Source organism: Podarcis muralis, chromosome 8, assembly GCF_964188315.1.
Source record: "Podarcis muralis chromosome 8, rPodMur119.hap1.1, whole genome shotgun sequence".
NCBI classification, from domain to species: domain Eukaryota; kingdom Metazoa; phylum Chordata; class Lepidosauria; order Squamata; family Lacertidae; genus Podarcis; species Podarcis muralis.
Window position 1 is genome coordinate 76,516,151 of NC_135662.1, and position 16,876 is coordinate 76,533,026.

The window sequence follows — 16,876 nt, forward strand, 5'->3', positions numbered from 1 at the left end:
CATCTTAGCCTGAGAGCTTTAGTCTTCATATTCATTTGCAATAGAGCTCTGCCCCACCATTGTTGCAAGAGCATAGACCGCTAGTTTCCTATGTAAAATAAGTTCAATAGATAGTGTCAGTAGATAATCCACTGCCAACTCATTTCTGCCCCTCCTCACCTGTTTCCAGATCTGGAATAACAGAAATGAGAAGGTCTTGAAAAGCATCTTAAGGGTGAAGGTTGTTCATATGTTAACTTACAAGTTCACCGTATTCCTCCTAATTCCCCTACCTAGTGCAGAAACTCTTCACAGTGGTTCTTTAATAAAAATGCCACAGATAGTTAAAGGTCGAAGGCCTGGTTATAGTAGGGTTGCCATATTTTGAAGAGCAAGAAAGAAGACACATCTGCTGAGTTTTACTTTTAACCAGATAGGGACACGGGTGGCGTTGTGGGTTAAACCACAGAGCCTAGGGCTTGCCGATCAGAATGTCGGTGGTTCGAATCCACGCAATGGGGTGAGCTCCTGTTGCTTGCTCCCTGCTCCTGCCAACCTAGCAGTTCGAAAGCGCGTCAAAGTGCAAGTAAATAAATTGGTACCACTCCGTCAGGAAGGTAAACGGCGTTTCTGTGCACTGCTCTGGTTCGCCAGAAGCGGCTTAGTCATGCTGGCCCCATGACCCGGAAGCTGTCTGCAGACAAATGCTGGCTCCCTCGGCCAGTAAAGCGAGGTGAGCGCAGCAACCCCAGAGTTGTCCGCAACTGGACCTAACAGTCAGGGGTCCCTTTACCTTTACCTTTTACTTTTAACTGGGGATCACTATGACGGCTCTGATTTTACATACCCATTAAAAAGAGGACGTATCCTGGAAAAAGAGGACATATGGCAACCTTAGAGGAAGGTTTTTGCCTGATGCCTAAAGATGTGTAATGAAGGTGCAGAAAAGGTTCATTCGTATGTTGCCACCCTTCGGATCACTTGTGGAGGAGGCACACAAAGAAAGACCTCAGAGTGGTGATTGAAGGGTTTGCGTTGGTTCATATGGGGAGAGACATCGTAGTCCTGAGCCGTTTAAGGCTTTGTAAGTAAAAACCAGCGCTTTGAAGAGATATCCTTTTGCAGGAATGGCATTTGTCCTCTAATATTCAGCATTAAAATCTAGGAAACTGAATTATTTTATTCTGCAGCAGTTTACGGACTGAACAATGTTCAAGAGCTGTTCAGCCCATCTTAAAAATCCTGTCTACAAGGAAACCGGCTGGGTTATCTCTCTTTGATTCTAGGTTTCTACCCTCCACAAAGAACAGTGTGTAATAACAGCAGCTCGCACAATGAGTCTTGTCAGTGAGTCAGCAATTTATTCCTCTTGCTAGAGCTGGGCAGTTCTTGCTCTCGGCTTACGTTTTCAATTATTGTTTCTCGCTGACTTCCAGGAGCCTCGGCAGGCCCTATTGAAAGTGTCCGCAGACACTTCCGGGTCACGTGGCCAGCGTGACAAGCTGCATCTGGCGAGCCAGCACAGCACACGGAACACCGTTTGCCTTCCCGCTAGTAAGCGGTCCCTATTTATCTACTTGCACCCGAAGGTGCTTTCGAACTGCTAGGTTGGCAGGCGCTGGGACCAAACGACAGGAGCGCACCCTGCCGCAGGGATTCGAACCGCCGACCTTTCGATCGGCAAGTCCTAGGTGCTGAAGCTTTAACCCACAGCACCACCTGCGTCCCTAAAGAAATCTGACTTTCGTTAATTTACTCAAAAATTGTGCCAAACCAAAGGAAAAGAAATCAGCCCTTGACAACTTAACCGGCAGAAAAAGATTTCATAAAAAATCTGACTTTCGGCAAATCACTCAAAAATGGTGCCAAACAGTTGCAAATGCTCCCCTGAGAGGTTTGGCGGTCGAAACAGAAGGCTTTTTATCCCAGGAAAAGAAATCAGCCCTCGACAACTTAACCGGCAGAAAAAGATTTTTTTGAAAAAAACCCTAAGCCCCGGAGTCACAATTTCATAAAAAATCTTACTTTCGGAAAAACACTCAAAAATTGTGCCAAACGGTTGCAGATGCTCCCCCGAAAGGTTTGGCGGTCGAAACAGAAGACTTTTTATCCCAGGAAAAGAAATCAGCCCTCGACAACTTAACCTGCACAAAAAGATTTTTTTGAAAAAATCCTAAGCCCCGGGGTCACAATTTCATAAAAAATCTGACTTTTGGCAAATCACTCAAACATGGTGCCAAACGGTTTCAAATGCTCCCCTGAAAGGTTTAGCAGTCGAAACAGAAGGCTTTTTATCACAGGAAAAGAAATCAGCCCTCGACAACTTAACCGGCAGAAAAAGATTTTTTTCAAAAAATCCTAAGCCTCGGGGTCACAATTTCATGAAAAATCTGACTTTAGGCAAATCACTCAAAAATGGTGCCAAACGGTTACAAATGCTCCCCTGAAAGGTTTAGCAGTCGAAACAGAAGGCTTTTTATCACAGGAAAAGAAATCAGCCCTCGACAACTTAACCGGCAGAAAAAGATTTTTTTTGAAAAAAATCCTAAGCCCCGGGGTCACAATTTCATGAAAAATCTGACTTTCGGCAAATCACTAAAAAATGGTGCCAAACGGTTACAAATGCTCGCCTGAAAGGTTTAGCAGTCGAAACAGAAGGCTTTTTATCACAGGAAAAGAAATCAGCCCTCGACAACTTAACCGGCAGAAAACATTTTTTTTAAAAAAAAATCCTAAGCCCCGGGGTCACAATTTCATGAAAAATCTGACTTTCGGCAAATCACTCAAAAATGTTGCCAAACGGTTACAAATGCTCCCCTGAAAGGTTTAGCAGTCGAAACAGAAGGCTTTTTATCACAGGAAAAGAAATCAGCCCTCGACAACTTAACCGGCAGAAAAAGATTTTTTTGAAAAAATCCTAAGCCCCGGGGTCACAATTTCATAAAAAATCTGACTTCTGGCAATACACTCAAAAATGGTGCCAAATGGTTACAAATGCTCCCCTGAGAGGTTTGGCGGTCGAAACAGAAGGCATTTAATCACAGGAAAAGAAATCTGACCTCGACAACTTAACCGGCAGAAAAAGATTTTTTTGAAAAAATCCTAAGGCCCGGGGTCACAATTTCATGAAAAATCTGACTTTCGGCAAATCACTCAAAAATGGTGCCAAACGGTTACAAATGCTCCCCTGAAAGGTTTAGCAGTCGAAACAGAAGGCTTTTTATCACAGGAAAAGAAATCAGCCCTTGACAACTTAACCGGCAAAATAAGATTTTTTTGAAAAAATCCTAAGCCCCGGGGTCACAATTTCATAAAAAAATCTGACTTCTGGCAATTCACTCAAAAATGGTGCCAAACGGTTGCAAATGCTCCCCTGAGAGGTTTGGCGGTCGAAACTGAAGGCTTTTTATCACAGGAGAAGGAATCAGTCCTCAACAACGGGGTCACAATTTCATGAAAAATCTGACTTTCGGCAAATCACTCAAAAATGGTGCCAAACGGTTGCAAATGCTCCCCTGAAAGGTTTAGCAGTCGAAACAGAAGGCTTTTTATCACAGGAAAAGAAATCAGCCCTTGGTAACTTAACCGGCAAAAAAAGTTTTTTTTGAAAAAATCCTAAGCCCCGGGGTCACAATTTCATGAAAAATCTGACTTTCGGCAAATCACTCAAAAATGGTGCCAAACGGTTGCAAATTCTCCCCTGAGAGGTTTGGCGGTCGAAACTGAAGGCTTTTTATCACAGAAAAAGAAATCAGCCCTTGGTAACTTAACCGGCAAAAAAAGTTTTTTTTGAAAAAATCCTAAACCCCGGGGTCACAATTTCATGAAAAATCTGACTTTCGGCAAATCACTCAAAAATGGTGCCAAACGGTTACAAATGCTCCCCTGAAAGGTTTAGCAGTCGAAACAGAAGGCTTTTTATCACAGGAGCAGAAATCAGACCTTGATAACTTAACCGGCAAAAAAAGATTTTTTTGAAAAATTCCTAAGACCCGGGGTCACAATTTCATAAAAAATCTGACTTCTGGCAATTCACTCAAAAATGGTGCCAAATGGTTACAAATGCTCCCCTGAAAGGTTTAGCAGTCGAAACAGAAGGCTTTTTATCACAGGAAAAGAAATCAGCCCTCGACAACTTAACCGGCAGAAAAATATTTTTTTGAAAAAATCCTAAACCCCGGGGTCACAATTTCATAAAAAATCTGACTTCTGGCAATTCACTGAAAAATGGTGCCAAATGGTTACAAATGCTCCCCTGAGAGGTTTGGCGGTCGAAACAGAAGGCATTTAATCACAGGAAAAGAAATCAGACCTCGACAACTTAACCGGCAGAAAAAGATTTTTTTGAAAAAATCCTAAGCCCCGGTGTCACAATTTCATAACAAATCTGACTTGTAGCAATTCACTCAAAAATGGTGCCAAATGGTTGCAAATGCTCCCCTGAGAGGTTTGGCGGTCGAAACAAAAGGCTTTTTATCACAGGAAAAGAAAGCAGCCCTCGACAACTTAACCGGCAGAAAAAGACTTTTTTGGAAAAATCCTAAGCCCCGCGGTCACAATTTCATAAAAAAATCTGACTTCTGGCAATTCACTCAAAAATGTTGCCAAACGGTTGCAAATGCTCCCCTGAAAGGTTTAGCAGTCGAAACAGAAGGCTTTTTATCACAGGAAAAGAAATCAGCCCTCGGTAACTTAACCGGCAAAAAAAGTTTTTTTTGAAAAAATCCTAAGCCCCGGGGTCACAATTTCATAAAAAATCTGACTTTCGGCAAATCACTCAAAAATGGTGCCAAACGGTGGCAAATGCTCCCCTGAGAGGTTTGGCGGTCGAAACTGAAGGCTTTTTATCACAGGAGAAGGAATCAGTCCTCAACAACGGGGTCACAATTTCATGAAAAATCTGACTTTCGGCAAATCACTCAAAAATGGTGCCAAACGGTTGCAAATGCTCCCCTGAAAGGTTTAGCAGTCGAAACAGAAGGCTTTTTATCACAGGAAAAGAAATCAGCCCTTGGTAACTTAACCGGCAAAAAAAGTTTTTTTTGAAAAAATCCTAAGCCCCGGGGTCACAATTTCATGAAAAATCTGACTTTCGGCAAATCACTCAAAAATGGTGCCAAACGGTTGCAAATTCTCCCCTGAGAGGTTTGGCGGTCGAAACTGAAGGCTTTTTATCACAGAAAAAGAAATCAGCCCTTGGTAACTTAACCGGCAAAAAAAGTTTTTTTTGAAAAAATCCTAAACCCCGGGGTCACAATTTCATGAAAAATCTGACTTTCGGCAAATCACTCAAAAATGGTGCCAAACGGTTACAAATGCTCCCCTGAAAGGTTTAGCAGTCGAAACAGAAGGCTTTTTATCACAGGAGCAGAAATCAGACCTTGATAACTTAACCGGCAAAAAAAGATTTTTTTGAAAAATTCCTAAGACCCGGGGTCACAATTTCATAAAAAATCTGACTTCTGGCAATTCACTCAAAAATGGTGCCAAATGGTTACAAATGCTCCCCTGAAAGGTTTAGCAGTCGAAACAGAAGGCTTTTTATCACAGGAAAAGAAATCAGCCCTCGACAACTTAACCGGCAGAAAAATATTTTTTTGAAAAAATCCTAAACCCCGGGGTCACAATTTCATAAAAAATCTGACTTCTGGCAATTCACTGAAAAATGGTGCCAAATGGTTACAAATGCTCCCCTGAGAGGTTTGGCGGTCGAAACAGAAGGCATTTAATCACAGGAAAAGAAATCAGACCTCGACAACTTAACCGGCAGAAAAAGATTTTTTTGAAAAAATCCTAAGCCCCGGTGTCACAATTTCATAACAAATCTGACTTGTAGCAATTCACTCAAAAATGGTGCCAAATGGTTGCAAATGCTCCCCTGAGAGGTTTGGCGGTCGAAACAAAAGGCTTTTTATCACAGGAAAAGAAAGCAGCCCTCGACAACTTAACCGGCAGAAAAAGACTTTTTTGGAAAAATCCTAAGCCCCGCGGTCACAATTTCATAAAAAAATCTGACTTCTGGCAATTCACTCAAAAATGTTGCCAAACGGTTGCAAATGCTCCCCTGAAAGGTTTAGCAGTCGAAACAGAAGGCTTTTTATCACAGGAAAAGAAATCAGCCCTCGGTAACTTAACCGGCAAAAAAAGTTTTTTTTGAAAAAATCCTAAGCCCCGGGGTCACAATTTCATAAAAAATCTGACTTTCGGCAAATCACTCAAAAATGGTGCCAAACGGTGGCAAATGCTCCCCTGAGAGGTTTGGCGGTCGAAACTGAAGGCTTTTTATCACAGAAAAAGAAATCAGCCCTTGGTAACTTAAACGGCAAAAAAAGATTTTTTTGAAAAAATCCTAAGCCCCGGGGTCACAATTTCATAAAAAATCTGACTTCTGGCAATTCACTCAAAAATGGTGCCAAATGGTTACAAATGCTCCCCTGAAAGGTTTAGCAGTCGAAACAGAAGGCTTTTTATCACAGGAAAAGAAATCAGCCCTTGGTAACTTAACCGGCAAAAAAAGTTTTTTTTGAAAAAATCCTAAGCCCCGGGGTCACAATTTCATAAAAAATCTGACTTTCGGCAAATCACTCAAAAATGGTGCCAAACGGTGGCAAATGCTCCCCTGAGAGGTTTTGCGGTCGAAACTGAAGGCTTTTTATCACAGGAAAAGAAATCAGCCCTTGATAACTTAACCGGCAAAAAAAGATTTTTTTGAAAAAATCCTAAGCCCCGGTGTCACAATTTCATAAAAAATCTGACTTCTGGCAATTCACTCAAAAATGGTGCCAAATGGTTACAAATGCTCCCCTGAAAGGTTTAGCAGTCGAAACAGAAGGCTTTTTATCACAGGAAAAGAAATCAGCCCTTGATAACTTAACCGGCAAAAAAAGATTTTTTTAAAAAAATCCTAAGCCCCGGGGTCACAATTTCATAAAAAATCTGACTTCTGGCAATTCACTCAAAAATGGTGCCAAATGGTTACAATTCCCCCCCTAAAAGGTTTAGCAGTCGAAACAGAAGGCTTTTTATCACAGGAAAAGAAATCAGCCCTCCACAACTTAACCGGCAGAAAAATATTTTTTTGAAAAAATCCTAAGCCCCGGGGTCACAATTTCATAAAAAATCTGACTTCTGGCAATTCACTGAAAAATGGTGCCAAATGGTTACAAATGCTCCCCTGAGAGGTTTGGCGGTCGAAACAGAAGGCATTTAATCACAGGAAAAGAAATCAGACCTCGACAACTTAACCGGCAGAAAAAGATTTTTTTGAAAAAATCCTAAGCCCCGGTGTCAAAATTTCATAACAAATCTGACTTCTAGCAATTCACTCAAAAATGGTGCCAAATGGTTGCAAATGCTCCCCTGAGAGGTTTGGCGGTCGAAACAAAAGGCTTTTTATCACAGGAAAAGAAAGCAGCATTCGACAACTTAACCGGCAGAAAAAGACTTTTTTGAAAAAATCCTAAGCCCCGGGGTCACAATTTCATGAAAAATCTGACTTTCGGCAAATAACTCAAAAAGGGTGCCAAATGGTTACAAATGCTCCCCTGAAAGGTTTAGCAGTCGAAACAGAAGGCTTTTTATCACAGGAAAAGAAATCAGCCCTTGACAACTTAACCGGCAAAAAAAGATTTTTTTGAAAAAATCCTAAGCCCCGGGGTCACAATTTCATAAAAAATATTACTTTCGGCAAATCACTCAAAAATGGTGCCAAACAGTTGCAAATCCTCCCCTGAGAGGTTCGGCAGTCGAAACAGAAGGCTTTTTATCAAAGGAAAAGACATCAGCCCTCGACAACTTAACTGGCAGAAAAAGATTATTTTGAAAAAATCCTAAGCCCCGGGGTCACAGTTTCATAAAAAATCTGATTTTCGGAAAATCACTCAAAAATGGTGCCAAACGGTTGCAAATCCTCCCCCGAAAGGTTTGGCGGTCGAAACAGGAGGCTTTTTATCACAGGAAAAGAAATCAGCCCTCGACAACTTAACAGGCAGAAAAAGATTTTTTTGAAAAATTCCTAAGTCACAATTTCATAAAAAATCTGACTTCTGGCAATTCACTCAAAAATGGTGCCAAATGGTTACAAATGCTCCCCTGAGAGGTTTGGCGGTCGAAACAGAAGGCATTTAATCACAGGAAAAGAAATCTGACCTCGACAACTTAACCGGCAGAAAAAGATTTTTTTGAAAAAATCCTAAGGCCCGGGGTCACAATTTCATGAAAAATCTGACTTTCGGCAAATCACTCAAAAATGGTGCCAAACGGTTACAAATGCTCCCCTGAAAGGTTTAGCAGTCGAAACAGAAGGCTTTTTATCACAGGAAAAGAAATCAGCCCTTGACAACTTAACCGGCAAAATAAGATTTTTTTGAAAAAATCCTAAGCCCCGGGGTCACAATTTCATAAAAAAATCTGACTTCTGGCAATTCACTCAAAAATGGTGCCAAACGGTTGCAAATGCTCCCCTGAGAGGTTTGGCGGTCGAAACTGAAGGCTTTTTATCACAGGAGAAGGAATCAGTCCTCAACAACGGGGTCACAATTTCATGAAAAATCTGACTTTCGGCAAATCACTCAAAAATGGTGCCAAACGGTTGCAAATGCTCCCCTGAAAGGTTTAGCAGTCGAAACAGAAGGCTTTTTATCACAGGAAAAGAAATCAGCCCTTGGTAACTTAACCGGCAAAAAAAGTTTTTTTTGAAAAAATCCTAAGCCCCGGGGTCACAATTTCATGAAAAATCTGACTTTCGGCAAATCACTCAAAAATGGTGCCAAACGGTTGCAAATTCTCCCCTGAGAGGTTTGGCGGTCGAAACTGAAGGCTTTTTATCACAGAAAAAGAAATCAGCCCTTGGTAACTTAACCGGCAAAAAAAGTTTTTTTTGAAAAAATCCTAAACCCCGGGGTCACAATTTCATGAAAAATCTGACTTTCGGCAATTCACTCAAAAATGGTGCCAAACGGTTACAAATGCTCCCCTGAAAGGTTTAGCAGTCGAAACAGAAGGCTTTTTATCACAGGAGCAGAAATCAGACCTTGATAACTTAACCGGCAAAAAAAGATTTTTTTGAAAAATTCCTAAGACCCGGGGTCACAATTTCATAAAAAATCTGACTTCTGGCAATTCACTCAAAAATGGTGCCAAATGGTTACAAATGCTCCCCTGAAAGGTTTAGCAGTCGAAACAGAAGGCTTTTTATCACAGGAAAAGAAATCAGCCCTCGACAACTTAACCGGCAGAAAAATATTTTTTTGAAAAAATCCTAAACCCCGGGGTCACAATTTCATAAAAAATCTGACTTCTGGCAATTCACTGAAAAATGGTGCCAAATGGTTACAAATGCTCCCCTGAGAGGTTTGGCGGTCGAAACAGAAGGCATTTAATCACAGGAAAAGAAATCAGACCTCGACAACTTAACCGGCAGAAAAAGATTTTTTTGAAAAAATCCTAAGCCCCGGTGTCACAATTTCATAACAAATCTGACTTGTAGCAATTCACTCAAAAATGGTGCCAAACGGTGGCAAATGCTCCCCTGAGAGGTTTTGCGGTCGAAACTGAAGGCTTTTTATCACAGGAAAAGAAATCAGCCCTTGATAACTTAACCGGCAAAAAAAGATTTTTTTGAAAAAATCCTAAGCCCCGGTGTCACAATTTCATAAAAAATCTGACTTCTGGCAATTCACTCAAAAATGGTGCCAAATGGTTACAAATGCTCCCCTGAAAGGTTTAGCAGTCGAAACAGAAGGCTTTTTATCACAGGAAAAGAAATCAGCCCTTGATAACTTAACCGGCAAAAAAAGATTTTTTTAAAAAAATCCTAAGCCCCGGGGTCACAATTTCATAAAAAATCTGACTTCTGGCAATTCACTCAAAAATGGTGCCAAATGGTTACAATTCCCCCCCTAAAAGGTTTAGCAGTCGAAACAGAAGGCTTTTTATCACAGGAAAAGAAATCAGCCCTCCACAACTTAACCGGCAGAAAAATATTTTTTTGAAAAAATCCTAAGCCCCGGGGTCACAATTTCATAAAAAATCTGACTTCTGGCAATTCACTGAAAAATGGTGCCAAATGGTTACAAATGCTCCCCTGAGAGGTTTGGCGGTCGAAACAGAAGGCATTTAATCACAGGAAAAGAAATCAGACCTCGACAACTTAACCGGCAGAAAAAGATTTTTTTGAAAAAATCCTAAGCCCCGGTGTCAAAATTTCATAACAAATCTGACTTCTAGCAATTCACTCAAAAATGGTGCCAAATGGTTGCAAATGCTCCCCTGAGAGGTTTGGCGGTCGAAACAAAAGGCTTTTTATCACAGGAAAAGAAAGCAGCATTCGACAACTTAACCGGCAGAAAAAGACTTTTTTGAAAAAATCCTAAGCCCCGGGGTCACAATTTCATGAAAAATCTGACTTTCGGCAAATAACTCAAAAAGGGTGCCAAATGGTTACAAATGCTCCCCTGAAAGGTTTAGCAGTCGAAACAGAAGGCTTTTTATCACAGGAAAAGAAATCAGCCCTTGACAACTTAACCGGCAAAAAAAGATTTTTTTGAAAAAATCCTAAGCCCCGGGGTCACAGTTTCATAAAAAATATTACTTTCGGCAAATCACTCAAAAATGGTGCCAAACAGTTGCAAATCCTCCCCTGAGAGGTTCGGCAGTCGAAACAGAAGGCTTTTTATCAAAGGAAAAGACATCAGCCCTCGACAACTTAACTGGCAGAAAAAGATTATTTTGAAAAAATCCTAAGCCCCGGGGTCACAGTTTCATAAAAAATCTGATTTTCGGAAAATCACTCAAAAATGGTGCCAAACGGTTGCAAATCCTCCCCCGAAAGGTTTGGCGGTCGAAACAGGAGGCTTTTTATCACAGGAAAAGAAATCAGCCCTCGACAACTTAACAGGCAGAAAAAGATTTTTTTGAAAAATTCCGAAGTCACAATTTCATAAAAAATCTGACTTCTGGCAATTCACTCAAAAATGGTGCCAAACGGTGGCAAATTCTCCCCTGAGAGGTTTGGCGGTCGAAACTGAAGGCTTTTTATCACAGGAAAAGAAATCAGCCCTTGGTAACTTAACCGGCAAAAAAAGTTTTTTTTGAAAAAATCCTAAGCCCCGGGGTCACAATTTCATAAAAAATCTGACTTTCGGCAAATCACTCAAAAATGGTGCCAAACGGTGGCAAATGCTCCCCTGAAAGGTTTTGCGGTCGAAACTGAAGGCTTTTTATCACAGGAAAAGGAATCAGTCCTCGACAACTTAACCGGCAGAAAAAGATTTTTTTGAAAAAATCCTAAGCCCCGGGGTCACAATTTCATAAAAAATCTGACTTCTGGCAATTCACTGAAAAATGGTGCCAAATGGTTACAAATGCTCCCCTGAGAGGTTTGGCGGTCGAAACAGAAGGCATTTAACCACAGGAAAAGAAATCAGACCTCGACAACTTAACCGGCAGAAAAAGATTTTTTTGAAAAAATCCTAAGCCCCGGTGTCACAATTTCATAACAAATCTGACTTCTACCAATTCACTCAAAAATGGTGCCAAATGGTTGCAAATGCTCCCCTGAGAGGTTTGGCGGTCGAAACAAAAGGCTTTTTATCACAGGAAAAGAAAGCAGCCCTCGACAACTTAACCGGCAGAAAAAGACTTTTTTGAAAAAATCCTAAGCCCCGGGGTCACAATTTCATAAAAAAATCTGACTTCTGGCAATTCACTCAAAAATGTTGCCAAACGGTTGCAAATGCTCCCCTTAATGGTTTAGCAGTCGAAACAGAAGGCTTTTTATCACAGGAAAAGAAATCAGCCCTCGACAACTTAACCGGGAGAAAAAGATTTTTTTGAAAAAATCCTAAGCCCCGGGGTCACAATTTCATGAAAAATCTGACTTTCGGCAAATCACTCAAAAATGGTGCCAAACGGTTACAAATGCTCCCCTGAAAGGTTTAGCAGTCGAAACAGAAGGCTTTTTATCACAGGAAAAGAAATCAGCCCTTGATAACTTAACCGGCAAAAAAAGATTTTTTTGAAAAAATCCTAAGCCCCGGTGTCAAAATTTCATAAAAACTCTGACTTCTTACAATTCACTCAAAAATGGTGCCAAATGGATACAAATGCTCCCCTGAAAGGTTTAGCAGTCGAAACAGAAGGCTTTTTATCACAGGAAAAGAAATCAGCCCTCGACAACTTAACCGGCAGAAAAAGATTTTTTTGAAAAAATCCTAAGCTCCGGGGTCACAATTTCATAAAAAATCTGACTTCTGGCAATTCACTCAAAAATGGTGCCAAATGGTTACAAATGCTCCCCTGAAAGGTTTAGCAGTCGAAACAGAAGGCTTTTTATCACAGGAAAAGAAATCAGCCCTTGACAACTTAACCGGCAAAAAAAGATTTTTTTGAAAAAATCCTAAGCCCCGGGGTCACAATTTCATAAAAAATATTACTTTCGGCAAATCACTCAAAAATGGTGCCAAACAGTTGCAAATCCTCCCCTGAGAGGTTCGGCAGTCGAAACAGAAGGCTTTTTATCAAAGGAAAAGACATCAGCCCTCGACAACTTAACTGGCAGAAAAAGATTATTTTGAAAAAATCCTAAGCCCCGGGGTCACAGTTTCATAAAAAATCTGATTTTCGGAAAATCACTCAAAAATGGTGCCAAACGGTTGCAAATCCTCCCCCGAAAGGTTTGGCGGTCGAAACAGGAGGCTTTTTATCACAGGAAAAGAAATCAGCCCTCGACAACTTAACAGGCAGAAAAAGATTTTTTTGAAAAATTCCTAAGTCACAATTTCATAAAAAATCTGACTTCTGGCAATTCACTCAAAAATGGTGCCAAACGGTTGCAAATTCTCCCCTGAGAGGTTTGGCGGTCGAAACTGAAGGCTTTTTATCACAGGAAAAGAAATCAGCCCTTGGTAACTTAACCGGCAAAAAAAGTTTTTTTTGAAAAAATCCTAAGCCCCGGGGTCACAATTTCATAAAAAATCTGACTTTCGGCAAATCACTCAAAAATGGTGCCAAACGGTGGCAAATGCTCCCCTGAAAGGTTTTGCGGTCGAAACTGAAGGCTTTTTATCACAGGAAAAGGAATCAGTCCTCGACAACTTAACCGGCAGAAAAAGATTTTTTTGAAAAAATGCTAAGCCCCGGGGTCACAATTTCATAAAAAATCTGACTTCTGGCAATTCACTGAAAAATGGTGCCAAATGGTTACAAATGCTCCCCTGAGAGGTTTGGCGGTCGAAACAGAAGGCATTTAATCACAGGAAAAGAAATCAGACCTCGACAACTTAACCGGCAGAAAAAGATTTTTTTGAAAAAATCCTAAGCCCCGGTGTCACAATTTCATAACAAATCTGACTTCTACCAATTCACTCAAAAATGGTGCCAAATGGTTGCAAATGCTCCCCTGAGAGGTTTGGCGGTCGAAACAAAAGGCTTTTTATCACAGGAAAAGAAAGCAGCCCTCGACAACTTAACCGGCAGAAAAAGACTTTTTTGAAAAAATCCTAAGCCCCGGGGTCACAATTTCATAAAAAAATCTGACTTCTGGCAATTCACTCAAAAATGTTGCCAAACGGTTGCAAATGCTCCCCTTAATGGTTTAGCAGTCGAAACAGAAGGCTTTTTATCACAGGAAAAGAAATCAGCCCTCGACAACTTAACCGGGAGAAAAAGATTTTTTTGAAAAAATCCTAAGCCCCGGGGTCACAATTTCATGAAAAATCTGACTTTCGGCAAATCACTCAAAAATGGTGCCAAACGGTTACAAATGCTCCCCTGAAAGGTTTAGCAGTCGAAACAGAAGGCTTTTTATCACAGGAAAAGAAATCAGCCCTTGATAACTTAACCGGCAAAAAAAGATTTTTTTGAAAAAATCCTAAGCCCCGGGGTCACAATTTCATAAAAAATCTGACTTCTGGCAATTCACTCAAAAATGGTGCCAAATGGTTACAAATGCTCCCCTGAAAGGTTTAGCAGTCGAAACAGAAGGCTTTTTATCACAGGAAAAGAAATCAGCCCTCAACAACTTAACCGGCAGAAAAAGACTTTTTTGAAAAAATCCTATGCCCCGGAATCACAATTTCATAAAAAATCTGACTTCTGGCAATTCACTCAAAAATGATGCCAAATGGTTACAAATGCTCCCCTGAGAGGTTTGGCGGTCGAAACAGAAGGCATTTAATCACAGGAAAAGAAATCAGACCTCGACAACTTAACCGGCAGAAAAAGATTTTTTTGAAAAAATCCTAAGCCCCGGGGTCACAATTTCATAAAAAAATCTGACTTCTGGCAATTCACTCAAAAATGGTGCCAAACGGTTGCAAATGCTCCCCTGAGAGGTTTGGCGGTCGAAACTGAAGGCTTTTTATCGCAGGAGAAGGAATCAGTCCTCGACAACGGGGTCACAATTTCATGAAAAATCTGACTTTCGGCAAATCACTCAAAAATGGTGCCAAACGGTTACAAATGCTCCCCTGAAAGGTTTAGCAGTCGAAACAGAAGGCTTTTTATCACAGGAAAAGAAATCAGCCCTTGATAACTTAACCGGCAAAAAAAGATTTTTTTGAAAAAATCCTAAGCCCCGGGGTCACAATTTCACAAAAAATCTGACTTCTGGCAATTCACTCAAAAATGGTGCCAAATGGTTACAAATGCTCCCCTGAGAGGTCTGGCGGTCGAAACAGAAGGCATTTAATCACAGGAAAAGAAATCAGACCTCGACATCTTAACCGGCAGAAAAAGATTTTTTTGAAAAAATCCTAAGCCCCGGGGTCACAATTTCATAAAAAATCTGACTTCTGGTAATTCACTCAAAAATGGTGCCAAATGCTTACAAATGCTCCCCTGAGAGGTTTGGCGGTCGAAACAGAAGGCATTTAATCACAGGAAAAGAAATCAGACCTCGACAACTTAACCGGCAGAAAAAGATTTTTTTGAAAAAATCCTAAGCCCCGGGGTCACAATTTCATAACAAATCTGACTTCTAGCAATTCACTCAAAAATGGTGCCAAATGGTTGCAAATGCTCCCCTGAGAGGTTTGGCGGTCGAAACAGAAGGCTTTTTATCACAGGAAAAGAAATCAGCCCTCGACAACTTAACCGGGAGAAAAAGATTTTTTTGAAAAAATCCTAAGCCCCGGGGTCACAATTTCCTAAAAAAATCTGACTTCTGGCAATTCACTCAAAAATGGTGCCAAACGGTTGCAAATGCTCCCCTGAGAGGTTTGGCGGTCGAAACTGAAGGCTTTTTATCACAGGAGAAGGAATCAGTCCTCGACAACGGGGTCACAATTTCATGAAAAATCTGACTTTCGGCAAATCACTCAAAAATGGTGCCAAACGGTTGCAAATGCTCCCCTGAAAGGTTTAGCAGTCGAAACAGAAGGCTTTTTATCACAGGAAAAGAAATCAGCCCTCGACAACTTAACCGGCAGAAAAAGATTTTTTTGAAAAAATCCTAAGCTCCGGGGTCACAATTTCATAAAAAATCTGACTTCTGGCAATTCACTCAAAAATGGTGCCAAATGGTTACAAATGCTCCCCTGAGAGGTTTGGCGGTCGAAACAGAAGGCTTTTTATCACAGGAAAAGAAATCAGCCCTCGACAACTTAACCGGCAGAAAAAGATTTTTTTGAAAAAATCCTAAGCCCCGGGGTCACAATTTCATAAAAAATCTGACTTCTGGCAATTCACTCAAAAATGGAGCAAAATGGTTACAAATGCTCCCCTGAGAGGTTTGGCGGTCGAAACAGAAGGCATTTAATCACAGGAAAAGAAATCAGCCCTCGACAACTTAACCGGCAAAAAAAGATTTTTTTGAAAAAATCCTAAGCCCCGGTGTCACAATTTCATAAAAACTCTGACTTCTTACAATTCACTCAAAAATGGTGCCAAATGGATACAAATGCTCCCCTGAAAGGTTTAGCAGTCGAAACAGAAGGCTTTTTATCACAGGAAAAGAAATCAGCCCTCGACAACTTAACCGGCAGAAAAAGATTTTTTTGAAAAAATCCTAAGCTCCGGGGTCACAATTTCATAAAAAATCTGACTTCTGGCAATTCACTCAAAAATGGTGCCAAATGGTTACAAATGCTCCCCTGAGAGGTTTGGCGGTCGAAACAGAAGGCATTTAATCACAGGAAAAGAAATCAGACCTCGACAACTTAACCGGCAGAAAAAGATTTTTTTTGAAAAAAATCCTAAGCCCCGGGGTCACAATTTCATGAAAAATCTGACTTTCGGCAAATCACTAAAAAATGGTGCCAAACGGTTACAAATGCTCCCCTGAAAGGTTTAGCAGTCGAAACAGAAGGCTTTTTATCACAGGAAAAGAAATCAGCCCTCGACAACTTAACCGGCAGAAAACGTTTTTTTTTAAAAAAATCCTAAGCCCCGGGGTGACAATTTCATGAAAAATCTGACTTTCGGCAAATCACTCAAAAATGTTGCCAAACGGTTACAAATGGTCCCCTGAAAGGTTTAGCAGTCGAAACAGAAGGCTTTTTATCACAGGAAAAGAAATCAGCCCTTGATAACTTAACCGGCAAAAAAAGTTTTTTTTGAAAAAATCCTAAGGCCCGGGGTCACAATTTCATGAAAAATCTGACTTTCGGCAAATCACTAAAAAATGGTGCCAAACGGTTACAAATGCTCCCCTGAAAGGTTTAGCAGTCGAAACAAAAGGCTTTTTATCACAGGAAAAGAAATCAGCCCTCGACAACTTAACCGGCAGAAAACGTTTTTTTAAAAAAAAATCCTAAGCCCCGGGGTGACAATTTCATGAAAAATCTGACTTTCGGCAAATCACTAAAAAATGGTGCCAAACGGTTGCAAATGCTCCCCTGAAAGGTTTAGCAGTCGAAACAGAAGGCTTTTTATCACAGGAAAAGAAATCAGCCCTCGA